Consider the following 16,879-nt stretch of genomic DNA (forward strand, 5'->3'; position numbering starts at 1 on the left):
TCTTTTCCAGCATGACCAAACGATCATCCCCAAGACTAATCATAACGGTTTTGCTTGGCACAAACGCAAAAAGAAACACAAAAAACACAATCATAACAGAATTATGAAAGTGTGGAAAACACAAAACAGAAAGAAAATGATAGATTCGTTGGGTTGCCTCCCAACAAGCGCTTTTGTTTAACGCCCTTAGCTAGGAGAAAGGTGATGGAATCACGTATAGTCATCTTTGGTGCTCAAACCATAAGTAGCCCTCATCATAGATTCATAAGGCAATCTTATTTTCTTTCTAGGAAAGTGCTCCATTCCCTTCTTTAAAGGAAATTGAAATCTAATATTCCCTTCCTTCATATCGATGATAACACCAATAGTCCTTAGGAAAGGTCTACCAAGAATAATTGGACATGAAGGTTTGCAATCTATGTCAAGTACAATGAAATCCATGGGTACATAGTTCTTATTTGCAACAATAAGAACATCATCGATCCTTCCCATGGGTTTCTTGACAGTAGAAACCGCAAGATGCAAATTAAGAGAACACTCTTCAATCTCATGAAAACCAAGAATATCACATAAAGACTTTGGAATCGCGGAAACACTAGCACCCAAATCACACAAAGCATTGCACTCATAGTTTTTGATCTTGATTTTGATAGTAGGTTCCCACTCATCATGAAGTTTTCTAGGTATAGAGACTTCTAGTTCGAGCTTCTCTTCAAGAGATTTCATCATAGCATCTACAATATGAGTGGTAAAGGCCTTGCTTTGGCTATAAGCGTGTAGAGAGTTTGCAATGGATTGCATCAAAGAAATGCATTCAAACAAGGAGCAATTATGATAATTGAATTCCTTGAAATCCAAAGTGGGAGTTTCATTACTACCCAAAATTTTGATTTCTTCTACTCCACTCTCCACACCTTTATCATCAAGATGGGTGGACTCCGAATCATTGAGGCGTTTTTCAACCAAAGTGGATTCATATCCATCCCCTCCATCAAAAGGTTTGACACACGAAAACAAAGATTCAAGAGGAGACACACCAAGCACTTTAAGATCTTCCTGATTTGCATCACTAGAAGCGCCCTTTTAAACCATTCATGCCTAGCGTGAATTTGGGCGGTTCTTTCTTTGCTCTCATTCATGGAGACACGCATAGCTTTCAAAGTTTCATCCAAGTTGACCTTGGGAGGAGCGCATCTAACTTTCAAAGCATCAATATCACAAGACATCCTATCAACGCTCTTAGCCAAATCGTCAATTTTGAGTAGTTTTTCCTCTATGGACGCATTGAAAATCTTTTGAGAGTTGATGAACTCTTTGATATTACTCTCTAAATCAGAGGGTAATTTGTTATGATTTCCATAAGTGTTGTCGTAGGGATTGCCATAATTGTTAGAGGAGTTACTAGGAAAAGGCCTAGGAACATAGTTTCCTCTAAAAGCATTGTTGTTGCCAAAATTGTTCCTACCAACAAAATTCACGTCCAAACTAGCGTTGCTACTTTCAATCAAACAAGATAGTGGCATGTCATTAGGATCTACAGTAGCGTTTCTACTAGCAACCAAATTCATCAACTCGTCCATATTAACACTAAGCGGGTTAATTTCTTCTATAGCATGTACCTTTTTGCTAGCAGGCAACCTTTCAGTGTGCCACTGAGAGTAGTTGGTCATGATATTGTCTAGGAGTTTTGTAGCGTCTGCTAACGTGATTTCCATGAACGTTCCACCTGAGGCGGAGTCCAAGATATTGCGAGAAGCGAAATTCAAGCCAGCGTAAAAGATTTGTATAATCATCCACAAACTCAAGGCATGAGCGGGACAATTTCTAATCATAAGCTTCATCCTCTCCCAAGATTGTGCAACGTGTTCATGATCAAGTTGCTTGAAATTCATGATATCGTTACGTAAGGAGATGATCTTAGACGGCGGAAAATACTGGGATATGTAAGCATCTTTGCACTTATCCCAAGAATTGATACTATTTTTAGGCAAAGAAGAAAACCAAGTTTTTGCGCGATCTCACAACGAGAAAGGAAAAGGTTTCAACTTAATCACGTCATTATCCACATCTCTTTTCTTTTGCATATCACAAAGCTTAATGAAGGTATTGAGATGGCATGCGGCACCTTCACTAGGAAGGCCCGAGAATTGCTCTTTCGTAACAAGATTCAGCAAAGCTGCGTTGATTTCATACGATTCCACACTAGTGGCGGGAGCAATCGGAGTACTAATAAAATCATTATTATTGGTACTCGAGAAGTCGCAAGTTTGGTGTTTTCAGCCATGATGACTTCAACAAACAAACAAGCACACAAGCAAGCAAGAAAACCGGCAAAGGAAAACGGCAAAGGCAAAAGAAAACGGCAAAGGAAAAGGCAAATGAAAACGGCAAATGTGAAGTGGGGGAGAGGAAAACGAGAGGCAACTGGCAAAAAAAGTAAATGCAGGAGATGAGTTTGTGAGACCTACTTGGATAGATCTCTCCTTCCCCGGCAATGGCGCCAAAAATACTTCTGCTACTGCAACAAAAGACCTTCCAATGGCGCCAGAAATAGGTGTGTTGACGGCACCAGGAATCCTTCTGCTACGGCTACGCCTTAAGGGACTTCCTAGGCAAATATGCAAAGGATTTCCCCCGTGGCCTTGGAGCCTTGTGTTGGTGTTCCCCCGAAGCGGAAAGGGTGATGTAGCACAGCGGTGGTAAGTATTTCCCTTAGTTTGAGAACCAAGGTATCGATCCAGTGAAGGAGTATCACAAGAGCCTGCACAAACACAAAAAGGTTGCTCCCAACGCTATGATGGGGTTGTCAATCCCTTATAGATTGTTCGCCAAGTGAGAACTGAAAGCAAAAAAGTAACAAAGCAAAGTAAAAGAGAAAGTGGAAACGATAGATGTGAATAGACCCGGGGGTCGTAGTGTTTACTAGTGGCTTCTCTCATGAAAGCAAGTAGACGGTAGGTGAATAAATTACTGTCGAGCAATTGATAGAACCGCGCAAAGTCGTGACGTCATCTATGGCAATGATTATATCTATAGGCATCACGTCCAAAATAAGTAGACCGATACTTTCTGCATCTACTACTATTACTCCACACGTCGACCGCTATCCAGCATGCATCTAGTGTATAAAGTCCAAAAGAACAGAGTAACGCCTTAAGCAAGATGACATGATGTAGATGGACAATCTCATATCTACGACAGAGCCCACCTTGTTAACCTTGATGGCAACTACACGATGTGTGCCTTGCTGCCCCTACTGTCACTGGGAAAGGTCACCACACGGTAAGAACCCAAAACCAAGCACTTCTCCCATTGCAAGAATCATAGATCTAGTTGGCCAAACAAAACCCAAGACTCGGAGAGACTTACAAGGATATCAAATCATGCATATAAGAAATCAGCAAAGACTCAAATATATATCATAGATAATCTGATCACAAATCCACAATTCATCGGATCTCGACAAACACACTGCCAAAGAAGATTACATCGGATAGATCTCCATGAAGATCATGGAGAACTTTGTATTGAAGATCCAAGAGAGAGAAGAAGCCATCTAGCTACTAACTACGGACCCGTAGGTCTGAAGTGAAATACTCACGAGTTATTGGTGGGGCGATGATGATGATGAAGAAGCCCTCCAACTCCAAAGTCCCCTCCGGCAGGGCACCGGGAAGGGTATCCAGATGAGATCTCGCAGAAACGGAAGCTTGCGGCGACGGAAAAGTATTTTTGTGGATCCCTTGATTTTTTTCTCATTTTTAGGGAATATATAGGCGCAAGATCTAGGTCAGGGGGCGCCAGGGAGGCCACAAGCCTGCCCACCGCTGCCCCCCTGGTGGCGGAGTGGGCGCTTGTGGGCTCCCTGTAGCCCTCCTGTCTTGGCCCACAAGCCCCGTGATCTTCTTTCGTTTGGGAAAAATCATTTCGGGGATTTTATTCCGTTTGGACTCCGTTCCAAAATCAGATCTGAAAAGAGCCAAAAACACAGAAAAACAGGAACTGGCACTTGGCACTGAGTTAATAAGTTAGTCCCAAAAAAGATATAAAAGGTACATAAAACATCCAAAGATGACAAGATAACAGCATGAAACCATCAAAAATTATAGATACGTTTGAGACGTATCACTCCTCGCTCACACGCTCGTTGTAGATCTCGCCCTACACCGATCGGTTCTGCTTGAGGAGGAACAGGTTGCACATCTGCTTCTCGTGTGCCTACCAGAATGCCAAAATAGGAGATGATGCAAGATGCTTCTCCTCACCATGACGGTGTTGTAGTGCATATGTGACTGATCCATGGCCAAGCCGGGATACACCAACATGAAGTTTGGTGCGATGTCATCGTCCAATCCCGTCACCATCCTGAGATCATCGTCGTAGACCTCGAGCGAGCTAGCCGGCATGTGATACTTGTGACCTGCATTGGGTTTTCCGTGAAGAGGAACAGGTTACCGCAAGACAATATGGGTAAGTATTTCCCTTATTTTCAAACCAAGGTTTCTCGAACCAATAGGAATATCAACCACAACCGTCTTCAATGGCTGCACACAAAAGAACAAACAACTTGCACCCAACGCGGGCAAGAGGGTTGTCAATCCTCTTGTCTTGTTATTTGCAAGCAAGTGAGGTGCGTAGATAATTGTAGATAGCAAGATCAAATAAAAATAAATAAATGGCAGCAAGGTACTGAATTATTTATCAATATGTCGTGAATAGATCCGGGGGCCATAGTTTTCCCTAATGGCATCTGTCATGAAAAATAGCATACGATGGGTAAACAAATTACTATTAGGCAATTAACAAAAAAGAGGATAGTTATGCGATATTCACGGCAATGATCATGTGTATATAACCAGCACGTCCATAAACAAATTGGGTTACTCCTGCATGCACCTATTACTATTACTCCACCCATCGATCGCTATCCAGCATGCATCTAGAGTATTAAGTAAAACAAAGTAATGCATGGAGAACAATGACATGATGTAGAGAAATTAAACTCAAGCAATATGAATAAACCCCATCATTTTATCCTTAGTATCAGGAACACAAAGACACATCTTGTCCCCTTCTATCACTGGGATATAGAAATTCTCCACGTTTAACCTACTATAACAAACCTCTCTAACCGAAGAAATATCGATCTAGTTGGTCAAACTATTTCAATAGATCAGAGAGAATTAGAAAGCTATCATAATCATGCACATAATAATCATATAATTATTCAGAGGAGACTCAAATATGTATCATGAATAATCTGAACATAAGCGCACAATTCATCGGATCCCAACAAACGCACCACACAAAAGGAATTATATCATATGGATCAAAGTGAAGATGCAATTATCATTGTATTGAAGATCAAAGAGAGAGATAGAGAGAGAGATTTCCATCTAGGTATTAGCTATGGACGTGTAGGTCTGTGGTGAACTACTCACACATCATCGTGAGGGTAGTAAGGTTAATAAGACGCCCTTCGTGATCAATCCCCCTCCGGTAGGGTGCCGGAACGAAGCTCCAGATGGCCTCCTATTGGAACAAAGACTTGCGGCAGTGTAAAAAGTGTTTTAGGACTCATTCTGATGTTTTTATGGCATAAGGGAATTTATAAGCCAGAGAACAGAGTTGGGAGGGCCACGAGGGAGGCAGAAGCCATCAGGGCGCCCCCAGGACGTGCCTTGTTCGCTTGTGGGCCCCTCGTGCGGCCTTCAGCCTTCTTCCAATACTTCTCGGTCTTCTTTTGGTCCAGAAAAAATCACCAACAAGTTTCAAGTCAAATGGGCTTCGTTTGGTATGGAAAACCTGAGAAGTGAAAAACATGCAGAAAACAACAACTGGCACTAGGCACTCGGTCAATAGGTTAGTGCTCAAAAATAATATAAATTGGTAAATAAATGACCCAAAAGTATTTTAGAATGATAATATATCAGCATGGAACGATTAAAAATTATAGATAAGTTGGAGACGTCTCAAGCATCCCCAAGCTTAATTCATGCTCGTCCCCGAGTAGGTAAATGATAAAAACAAAAAAATTGATGTGACATGCTATCCATGATGTAACCTTATGCATGTATGCTCATTGAGAAACAATGAATTAACAAATATTAACACAACAATACTTATAGGTATAAGCTGCAAAATCATTAATCTTTCAAAGTATACAATCCTTACAGATTGTTTTACCCCATTCATCTTATTATCTTAGCAAGGCATGGCTACATCTTCACCACACTAATACAAATGTCAAGCACCACGGTGTGCAAGTCAGGCTATTGGATCGTACTTTTTCAATATGCATCAACTCTTTATTCTACATGCAATACATGAGTGTGAACCATTGGACATAGCATAAAGGCGGAATAGAATATGGTGGTAGGTTTCAAAGGGGTAAAAGTGGAGAAGATAGTCTCACATCAACTAGGCATACCAAGGGGTTATGGAGATGCAAGGAGTAGGGACTGTCATGCAAATGATGCATAAGAGCTATAAGTATATGAAAGCTCCACTGAAGCTAAGTGGGGTGTGCATCCAACTTGCTTGCTCATGAAGACCTCAGGCATTTGAGGAAGCCCGTCATCGAAATATACAAGCAAAGTTTATGAAAAAGTGATTCCCACTAGCATATGAATGATATAACATGAGACTCTCTATATGAAGAAGAAGGTGCCACTTTGAGGCACAAGTGTGGTAAAGGATTGTAGCAAAGTCCCTTCTCTCTTTTTCTCTCATTCATTTTTCATCATTTTTTTTATTATGGTGGGTTCATTTGGCCTCCCAAATTTTATCATTTTTCATTATTTTTCATCATTTTTTTATTATGGTGGGTTCATTTGGCCTGACTAATAGTAACGATCATCACACTTTAATTTACTTAAAACTCAATATGAAAACCGATAGGACGATATGACTACGTATGAATGCCTTGGGCAGTCTACCTGGATGTGCAAAGATCTAGCATGACACGTATAAAAAATATGATGAATGGTGGCTTTGCCACAAATACTATGGCAGGTCTATATGATCATGCAAAGCATTATGATGATGAACGGACTAGTCATGTGAACTGCCGATGGCATTTGCATGGCAATATATCTCAGAATGGCTATGGAAATGCCATGATAGGTAGGTATGGTGGATGTTTTGAGGAGAATATAAAAAGGTTTATGTGCAAGAGAGAGTGTCATGTCACGGTATTTGGATGCACCAGCAAATGTTGCACCGATCCTCAAGATGAGAACGGGCGATGCACGATACCGAAGAGGCTAGCAAATATGAGGAGGTGAGATTGCGTACGTCCCTGGTGTCACATTAGTCATCAAAAACTCATAAACTTATTGCAAAGTTTTATTAGTTTTATCACAAATCAAAGTGCTAATCGCATGCCCCGAGGGAGAGGGTTGGTAGGAATTAACCACCGCACGACTCCGACTCAAAACAATACTAGGATTTCAACGAGGACTAGAAATGCTCACACATCATCACCATGCCCTTTTAATTTTTAGATGAACAATATTTTAACATCTATTAATATCGACACCTTCCTAAATTAATAATAATGCACTCACACCTTTTTCATATCACCACATTAATATCGTTAACCCATAATTTCTCTACATGTGCTACATGATGGTTTTAATTATCACTCTTTGAATACCCAATATTTTTTATTTAGTCTTATGACCCATGCAAATTAACGTCACTATTTTTCCAGCTCTCAAATAGATTTAAGTGACGAATTGGAGCATAATATTTCTAAAAAATCTACATGCCACAGTCCTCAAAAATATATAAGTGAAGTACTAGAGCTACTGCTAAGCTCAAAAGATATAAGTGAAGCACATAGAGTATTCTAAAAAATTGTGATGACGCGGTATCTCTCTCAAATAGGTGTGTCCAGCAAACAATGATTGTGGCAAATTGAAAGTAAAAGCAAACAAAATCAAATGACGCTCCAAGCAAAGCTCGTATCATGTGAAGGATAAAAATATAGCTCCAAGTGACATACCGATGGACTAAGACGAAAAGAGGGGATGCCTTCCTAGGCATCCCCAAGCTTAGACGCTCGAGTCTTCATAGAATATTACCTTGGGGTGCCTTGGACATCCCCAAGCTTAGGCTTTTTCTGCTCCTCAATCCTTTGTCCATCGGGATAATACCCAAAACTTGAAAACTTCAATCACATAAAACTCAACAAAACTTCATGAGATCTGTTAGTATAAGCAACATACCAAATACTTTCAGCTATTTTTATATGTTGGTTCTTATTTTATTTTAGCATAGGGTACTTTATCCTAATTCCTCCATGGCTTATACCCCCCGATACAATCCATAGCATCATAAAAACAAGCAAGCTACGCAAGCAAAAATAGAATCTGACTGAAACAAAATAGTCTGTAGTAATATGTAATGAACCTCTATTTAATTAACTCCAAAAATTCTAAAAAATTACGAAGACATGAAGAATATTCATAGAAATACCGTGTAAAACATTTAGCTTAAAAATACATTCTAGTAAAATTAGAGAAATGCTCCACTGGACGTCAGAGTTTCTGTTTTTGCACCGTATCAATTCTACTCGTCATGCAAATCATCTCAAAGGCTTTACTTGACACAAACACTAACTAAAACATAAAAACACAATCATTATAGAGGCAATAGTCATGTTATGACAAACAAACAGAAAGTAAAATATAACTATTGGGTTGTCTTGCAACAAGCCCTTTCTTTATAGCCATTAAGATAGGCTTGACATTTCAATGATGCTCACATAAAAGACAAGAATTGAAGCATAAAGAGAGCATCATAAAACATGTGACAAGAACATTTAAGTCTAACATACATCCTATGCATGGTCATTTTATAAGCAAACAAATTTTCAAGACAAGAAGTGTCTAGAATAAGCAAGTAGGAAGAATGAAGCATTAACAATTTGAATATCAAGAGAGGTAAGTGTGTAGCATGATAATTCCTATGAGCATATTTGCCTCTCTCATAATGATTACATGTAGGATCATATTCAAATTCAACAATGTAGCAATCATGCTTTTCATTCAGGTAACTATCGTGAATCACTTTATAAATTTCATAATTTTGGGATTCATGATTTTCTAGCAAGACATCATAAACATAATCTAGTGCACTCTCACTAGCAATTGTTTCAACATAAATTGGTCTTTTTAAAAGATTAGCTAGTGGATGAGGATCCATTTATCTTAATCTTTGCATTTTACTTTCGGATTTGGTGTGACAAACATAAAGATGGCATAGCTAGGCAAGTAAACTAGAGAGCAAAGATGCAAACTAGTAACAAGCAAAGCAAGCAAAGGTAAATATTTTTGTATTTTTATTTTTTAATAGACAAACTAAATATACCAACAAATAAAAATAAGAACAATTAAATAAAAATTTATGTGGAGTTATTTGATAGTTGTTGATGATATTCCCCGGCAACGGTGCCAAAAATCCTTCGTGATACTTGTGATCTACGTTGGGTTTTCTGTGAAGAGGAACAGGTTGTCACAACACAATGTTGGTAAGTATTTCCCTGAGTAATGAAACTAAGGTTTATCAACCAAAACTGTCTTCAGCGGCTGCACACAAAAGAACAAACAACTTGCACCCAACATGGCCAAGAGGATTGTCAATCCTCTTGTCTTGTTATTTGTAAGCAGGTGAGGTGTGTAGATAATTGTAGATAGCAAGATAAAATGAATACAAGCATATGGAAGCAATCTATTGAAGGTTTTATCAATATTTTGTGAATAGACCCGGGGGCCATAGTTTTCCCTAATGGCATCTCTCATGAAAAATTGCATACGGTGGGTAAACAAATTATTGTTGGGCAATTGAAAAATAGCGTATAGTTAAGCAATATTCACAGCAATGATCATGTGTATATAGTTATCACATCCATAGAAAAATAGGCTCACTCCTGCCTGCACCTATTACTATTACTACACTCATCGACTGCTATCCAGCATGCATCTAGAGTATTAAATAAAATAGAGCAATGCATGGAGAACAATGACATGATGTAGACAAAGTAAACTCAAGTAATATGAATAAACCCCATCGTTTTATCCTTAGTAGCAGCAACACAAAGACACATCTTGTCCCCTTCTTACACTGGGATATAGAAATTCGCCAAGTTGAACCTACTACAACACACCTCTCGTACCGAAGAAATATCGATCTAGTTGGCCAAACTATATCAATAGATCGGAGAGAACTACAAAGCTATCATAATCATGCACATAATAATCATATAAGTATTTAGAGGAGACTCAAATATTTATCATGAATAATATGAACATAAACCCACAATTCATCGGATCCCAACAAACGCACCTCACAGAAGGAATTACATCATATGGATCAAAGTGAAGATGTGATGATCAATGTACTGAAGATCAAAGAGAGAGAGAGAGAGAGAGATAGAGAGAGATTGCCATCTACGTATTGGCTATGGACCCGTAGGTCTATGGTGAACTACTCACACATCATCGTGAGGGCGGCAAGGTTGTTGAAGAGGCCCTCCGTGATAGATCCCCCCTCCTACAGGGTGTCGGAACGGAGCTCTAGATGGCCTCCCATCAGAAGAGAGACTTGCAGCGATGTAAAAAGTTTTTCGGGACTCCTTATGATGTTTTTAGGGTATAAGAGAACTTATAAGCTAGAGAACTGAGTCGGGAGGGCCATGAGGGAGGTACAAGCCATTAGGGCACCCCTCCCCTTGGCCACACCATGTTGGCTTGTGGGCCCCTTGTACAGCCTCCAGCCTTCTTCCAATACTCCTAGGTCTTCTTTTGGTCCAGAAAAAATCACCAAAAAGTTTCGGGTCAAATGGGCTTCGTTTGGTATGAAAAACCTGAAAAGTGAAAAACATGGAGAAAACAACAACTAGCACTCAGCACTGGGTCAATATGTTAGTGCTCAAAAATAATATGAATTGGTAAATGAATACCCCAAAAATATTCTAGAATTATAATATATCAGCATGGAACAATAAAAAATTATAGATATGTTGGAGACGTATCATCATGCCCTGCACAATTCGCCTGGCCCGTTGAGACTGTCAAACGGCTGCAAGGGTGGCCATATCATGCTTCATCTCCGACAAAGACTATCCCACAGAGTATTCCCGCTCGCGGTCATGGAAGATGTGGAGCAAATTGTTGTGGTGTTGAGTTAGCTCCTCAGCCAGCGAGCCAACTTAATTGCAACATACACACGGATGGGTCATTGAATGAGCATGGTATATATATGTCCCATCCTGTACAAGAAACATCGTCAGCATTGAACATGCGCGGAATCAATGACGTAATACGGGCGACTCTTTAAGCCGGCACACTGCTTCAATGTCGGGCCACTGAGAGGTCGTGTTCACCCTAGTCACGTGCCAATGAGTAGTGGCCGCTCTACATCAGCATGGATGCGAGAAGCTAGCCATGTGTAGGAACACGCGCGGGCGTGGGTGAAGGTATTTGGGTGGGCCAGGATAGTCAGCTGTGGGCGTGACAGCGGCCCGAACGCCCGCAACCCGCCCCTCCCCCTGCCCCCCCCCCACACACACACATTTCCTCTCAGGGTCGCAAGGATAAGTGCATTCAGACCACCAAGCGGAGTGATACATGACTACATTGGATGGCAACATGTCCGGACCACGCAGTTCGGACAGTTGTAGGCGGTTTGAGATTCAACGTTGGAGACACGCTGGGAGCATCTATAGTTGCAGACGCAAAATTTGGGCACTCAAATACCCGCAGGCGCGCGAGTCTTAAATCCATACAAAGCATGCAAAAGAGGAAAACCTAGGTACTACATAGATGAGCTAACATACAATTTCCTAGTTCTGGTCGAAGATGTACACAATCTCCTACCCGACTCCGTGTACATGAACGACAAACACACTCAAGGTTCTACAACTCCTTCATCTCCTCTGCGCCGGCCTCTGCCTCCAATTCAACGAAAAGCGCATCGATCGCCACCCGTTCTTGCCAGATCAATCACCGGTTGGCCTTGACATAGCCTCATCCTAGATGAACTCCAAGACGACGGTCTGCTCTGCCCTTTCCGCTGGTTGGGCGACCTCAAACTCTGCCATAGCATCCCCCATGCATGATGTCCACCATGGCAAAGCCCGCAACCGGCTCCACAGCCGCAACCTGAGCCACCGCCTCCGACTCCTCCTTCATGGACTCCGACTTTTGCTCCTCCTCTCGCTCCGATGAATCCAGAGGTAGGCCTGCTACAAACGGCGTGACGCTTCTAGATCGGATCTCCTCGAACAGCTGGATGCGCCACTCCAGCGTAAGCATAACGTTGGTGGTCATATTTTGTCGGACATGGAGGAGGTGGATGACGAGAGGGGAGAAGTGGCTCGATGGGATCGGGTTGGCGGTGCAAAGAGGGAGGAAGTGGATATGGCTATGGCTGTGGGCACTGTCCATCTTAAATAGTCGGACCCTAGCACTTGGGCGGCAAGCTCGAGCAACGCCACGCGGCGTTCACACACCCACCAGGGGAGACGACCGTCACACCATTGGGTTTCCAAGCAAGTGTGGGACCTGGCTGTCAGCAGAACGTGACCGATGCTCCCGAGCCCTGTGATAACGACCCTACATTTGGACTCGATATGAGAGGTAGCACCCAGCCGGGTGTTTGATGGTTAGTGTATGGACCGATTGTCCAAACGTTTGAGACCGGTTTGAGGCGCTTTGCTATAAATGCTATAAGTTTTTTGTTGTTATTGAGAGCAACACCGTTTGTGTTGGGGATATTATCTGTTGATAACCCGCCCTAGTTGGGTCGGGTCACCAAAGCTGGCGACTCATCTAAAATGTAGTTCGGGCCTTGGCCTGGTAAGGCCGAAAGTGGTATGGCGGTTTACGACTTTCGGAAGGAGTCCATAATAGAGAAGGTCTCCAAGCCTTGGAAAGATGGCGACTTAGAGATCGCAAGAGTCACGATTTGTGTAAAGGAAAGGACCCTTGTAAACCCTAAGGACTCGACCTGTATATAAAGGTGAGTCCCAGGGAAGAAGAGAGTAGGTTAGAAATCATCGAGTGCTAGGTCTGGCGAGTTACGCCCTCCTTGTAATCAAAACTCCATCAATACAACACAAAGCAGGACGTAGGCTTTTACCTCCTCACGAGGGGCCGAACCTAGGTAAATCTCTGTCTCGTTCCCGTTCAACCCCTTTGAGTCGCCACCAAGGTGCGATGGCTCCAATACTAAGTCCTTTCACGAGGACATCTGCCGTGACAAAACCACGACAGTTGGCGCCCACCGTGGGGCCTACGCATGGTGGAGTTGAGTTCTCAAAGGGAGCCCTACCAGGGTTTGGGAGCTACGCGACGGGGCTCATGACCCGGAGCCGCCGTGGGAAGTACTACATCAACAACTTGCTATGGGGGCCTGAGGCGGATTCGATCGAATCTAGTTACAGGGTCCCCTTCGGCAAGATCAGCGTTTTCATCGGCATGATTGGATCGCATGTGCCTGAGCCGGACACCTCCTCCGACGTCGTCGAGCCGGCCAGGTACGTCCGCCCGGTCGTGACGCCAAACCTAACCCGTCCGGTCTTTGTTGGATTCACGCAGGGATCTGAGGAACCAGAACACTCAGCGACTCAGGAAACCACGCCCGTCAACACTGATGACGAATCGTCTATGGGCGATTCAGATTCAATCCAGTCTCTACACGGGGGCTGCCTTGGGGGCTTGTCACTGGCCATGGACCCTGAAGTTCTTGACCGGACTCGCCGTCAGATCGCCGTTTACATGGCGGGGGCAACTCAACCCTCGCCAAACCCGGCAGGCGGCGATGGAACTGGCGAGACGTCTAGAAGCCCGGTCGCTATCTTGGTGGAGTTAGCAGCGGAAATTACAAGGCTCATGGCGACCCCCATCACGCCGGAAAACCAGGAGGCAGTAAACACGGAATTGATGAAGCTAAGTGAAGGGGTGGCAAAGGCTCAGCGGGATGCCGAGGTAGAGTCCGCCAGGATCGAGACCCGGCAAGCTCAAATTACCACTGAGATAGCTCGTTTGAATACCGACAACTGGCGACTCGAAAGGCACCAGCGCGCATCTGACGCCGTCCATCAGCGGAGGCACCAGGGTCGCCTGCGCCCTGATCTCAACCCAACCCGCCTGTTCGACACACCGCGAACCCCCGGGGCGGGAGCCGCCCCGGGGGGAGGGCCGGGCCAGCCATCGAACCCGCCATTTCAGCTAGTTGTGGATCGCGTCCCCCGATTCCAGACACCTCAAGGTCACTTTTCCAACCCGGTGGACAACTTCCTTGCCGCAACTCGCCATTTGGAATCCCTTCCGATTCGCGGCAACACTCCTGCCGAGATAGAGGCAAGGAACGCCATTGAGATGTTGAAGACGGCGGTGGTTCAAAACACCCAGTTCTCACATAGCCAAGATAGGCTGCATTCCACTCCCGAGGCAAGCCGCACGAGGAGTCGGCCGGAGGACCAGCCCGCTATAACCAGCGGACCGCGGCCCTTCCCCCATGACAACTCGCCTGATCATCGAGACCCGCCAGGCCGGGATCATCCGGACATCCAAGTCGCCCCAGCGCCTTTTATCGGGAGTGGCACACAAGTGGGGGTGCCGTGCTTGGCCCCCGCCCTTCGCGACGAGCGAATGCCCAAGGATTTTAAAGGTCCAAGAAAGGTGCCTAACTACACTCCGGACCTTGAGCCGGTGTCGTGGGTCGAGAGTTATGAAATCGCCATGGACATGCTCGATGTAAGCGAAGCAGTTTGCGCCAGATACTTCACAATGATGCTCGAAGGGACGGCGCTTACTTGGTTAAAAAAACTTGCCCCCCAACTCCATCCAGACTTGGGCTGAATTGAAAGAGCGTTTCATCAAAAACTTCCGAGGAACCTGCAAGCGTCCGATGACAATAGTCGATCTACAGCACTGCATTCAATGCCCGGATGAGTCGGCCCACCACTGGTCGCGACGGGTCGTGGAAGTCATTCACTCGTCAAACGGTATTACGACGGCTCAGGCTGTGCAGATCCTCGAGCAGAATTGCCACTACGAGCCTTTGGTGCAGAAATTGGGGCGACTCAAGCAAAAGGTCCAAGACATGGGGGAGCTAATGGACACCCTCATTAGGTACGCTGAGGTGGACGACACCAAAGATCCCGGCGAGGATGGTGGCAAAGCTAACTCGCCAAGGAAGGGCGAGTCATCCAAAAATCATACCCGATTCCAGGGACGCGCCCGCCATAATCAGGGAGCGAATAGCAACAGAAGGCAGCAGGAAGAGTCTTCGGACTTAGTCGCCAACACCAACACCAATAATGGCAACCAACACCAGAAGAAAAGTAGAGGTTATAGTGGCAAAAAGCTGCACAACTATAATGAGTTACTCAAAGGCCCCTGCTCGCACCACGCCATGGCAGACGGACCGGCGACTCATTCCTGGGAGGACTGTTACGTGATGCGGGAGTTTCGGGCGGAGGCAATCAAAAAGGGGCAAAGCGGTGACCCGGACCAATGGCAGGAACAGTTCGGCGCGCCCAATCAACGTCAGAACCCCTTCGGCAGTTTCCTCGAACCGGGGGCTCAGGGCGGCTCGCAGGCGAGCAGCGGCCAGTATCCAGTGCATCACCAGCGATGGTATAACCTGCCTGGAGTTTTTCAGCAACCACCCCCACAGGGGGCTTCGCAGGGGCAGGATGATAATGGTGGCTTCCGCAACAATCCCAAGCAGTTGAGCAATGGGCTGTACCACGTTTTCACCACCAATGCTTGCAGGCGTGATAAAAAGGTGAGTCACCGAGCGTACAGTATCTCTGAGGCGGCACTCCCTAGATACCTCCACTGGTCCGAGCAGACCATATCATGGAGTAGGGAGGACCACCCGCCAAGAGTTGATAATCCCGACGATTTAGCGTTGGTCGTGGCCCCCCAAGTTAGGGGATATACCTTGTCGAAGGTACTAATGGATGGTGGCAGCAGCATCAACATTTTATATTTCGACACTTTCCAAAGGATGAACCTGTTGGAGAAAGATTTGATGCGTTCAACCACGGTATTCCACGGTATCGTCCCAGGCAAATCGGCGTACCCCATAGGCCGAGTCAGGCTCACCGTTGCATTTGGAACAACATCTAATTACAGGAGTGAGTCGCTGATGTTTGAGGTGGTTAAGTTAAAAAACCCCTATCACGCGCTGTTTGGGTGGCCGGCTTACGCCCAGTTCATGGCTCGCCCATGCTACGTTTACCTTAAACTCAAGATGCCTGGTCCTAAAGGACCCATCACGGTTGATGGTGATAGAAGGATTGCAAGAGAATCTGAAGAAGGGGATGCGGCTTACACAGAAGTCGCTTGTGCTGCGGAGGAACTCAAATACCACCAGGCCAATGTTGATCCGGCTGATATGTCACCCCTAAAAAAGCCAACGACAGATGCTGAGCCGCCCCTCAAGTTCAAGCCAACAGATGACACTAAAACGGTGGATTTCGTCCCTGGTGACTCAACCAAGCAGTTCACTATTGGGACGGGTCTGGATCCCAAATAGGAAAGCGCGCTCATCGAATTCATCCGTGAGAATCGGGACATCTTCGCATGGAAACCTTCTGACATGCCTGGTGTGCCGAGAGAATTCGCTGAGCACCATCTTAATGTTGACCCAAAGGCAAAACCTATCCAGCAATATCTTCGTAGGTTCAATGAGGAACGACGCAAGGCAATCGGGGAGGAGGTTGCCTGTCTCTTGGCCGCCAGATTCATCGTAGAGGTTTTCCACCCCAAATGGTTGGCTAACCCGGTCTTGGTGCTCAAGAAGAATGGTACCTTCCGTATGTGCATTGATTACACGGATCTCAACAGAGCTTGTCCAA

Source organism: Hordeum vulgare, chromosome 7H, assembly GCF_904849725.1.
Source record: "Hordeum vulgare subsp. vulgare chromosome 7H, MorexV3_pseudomolecules_assembly, whole genome shotgun sequence".
Taxonomy (NCBI): Eukaryota; Viridiplantae; Streptophyta; class Magnoliopsida; order Poales; family Poaceae; genus Hordeum; species Hordeum vulgare.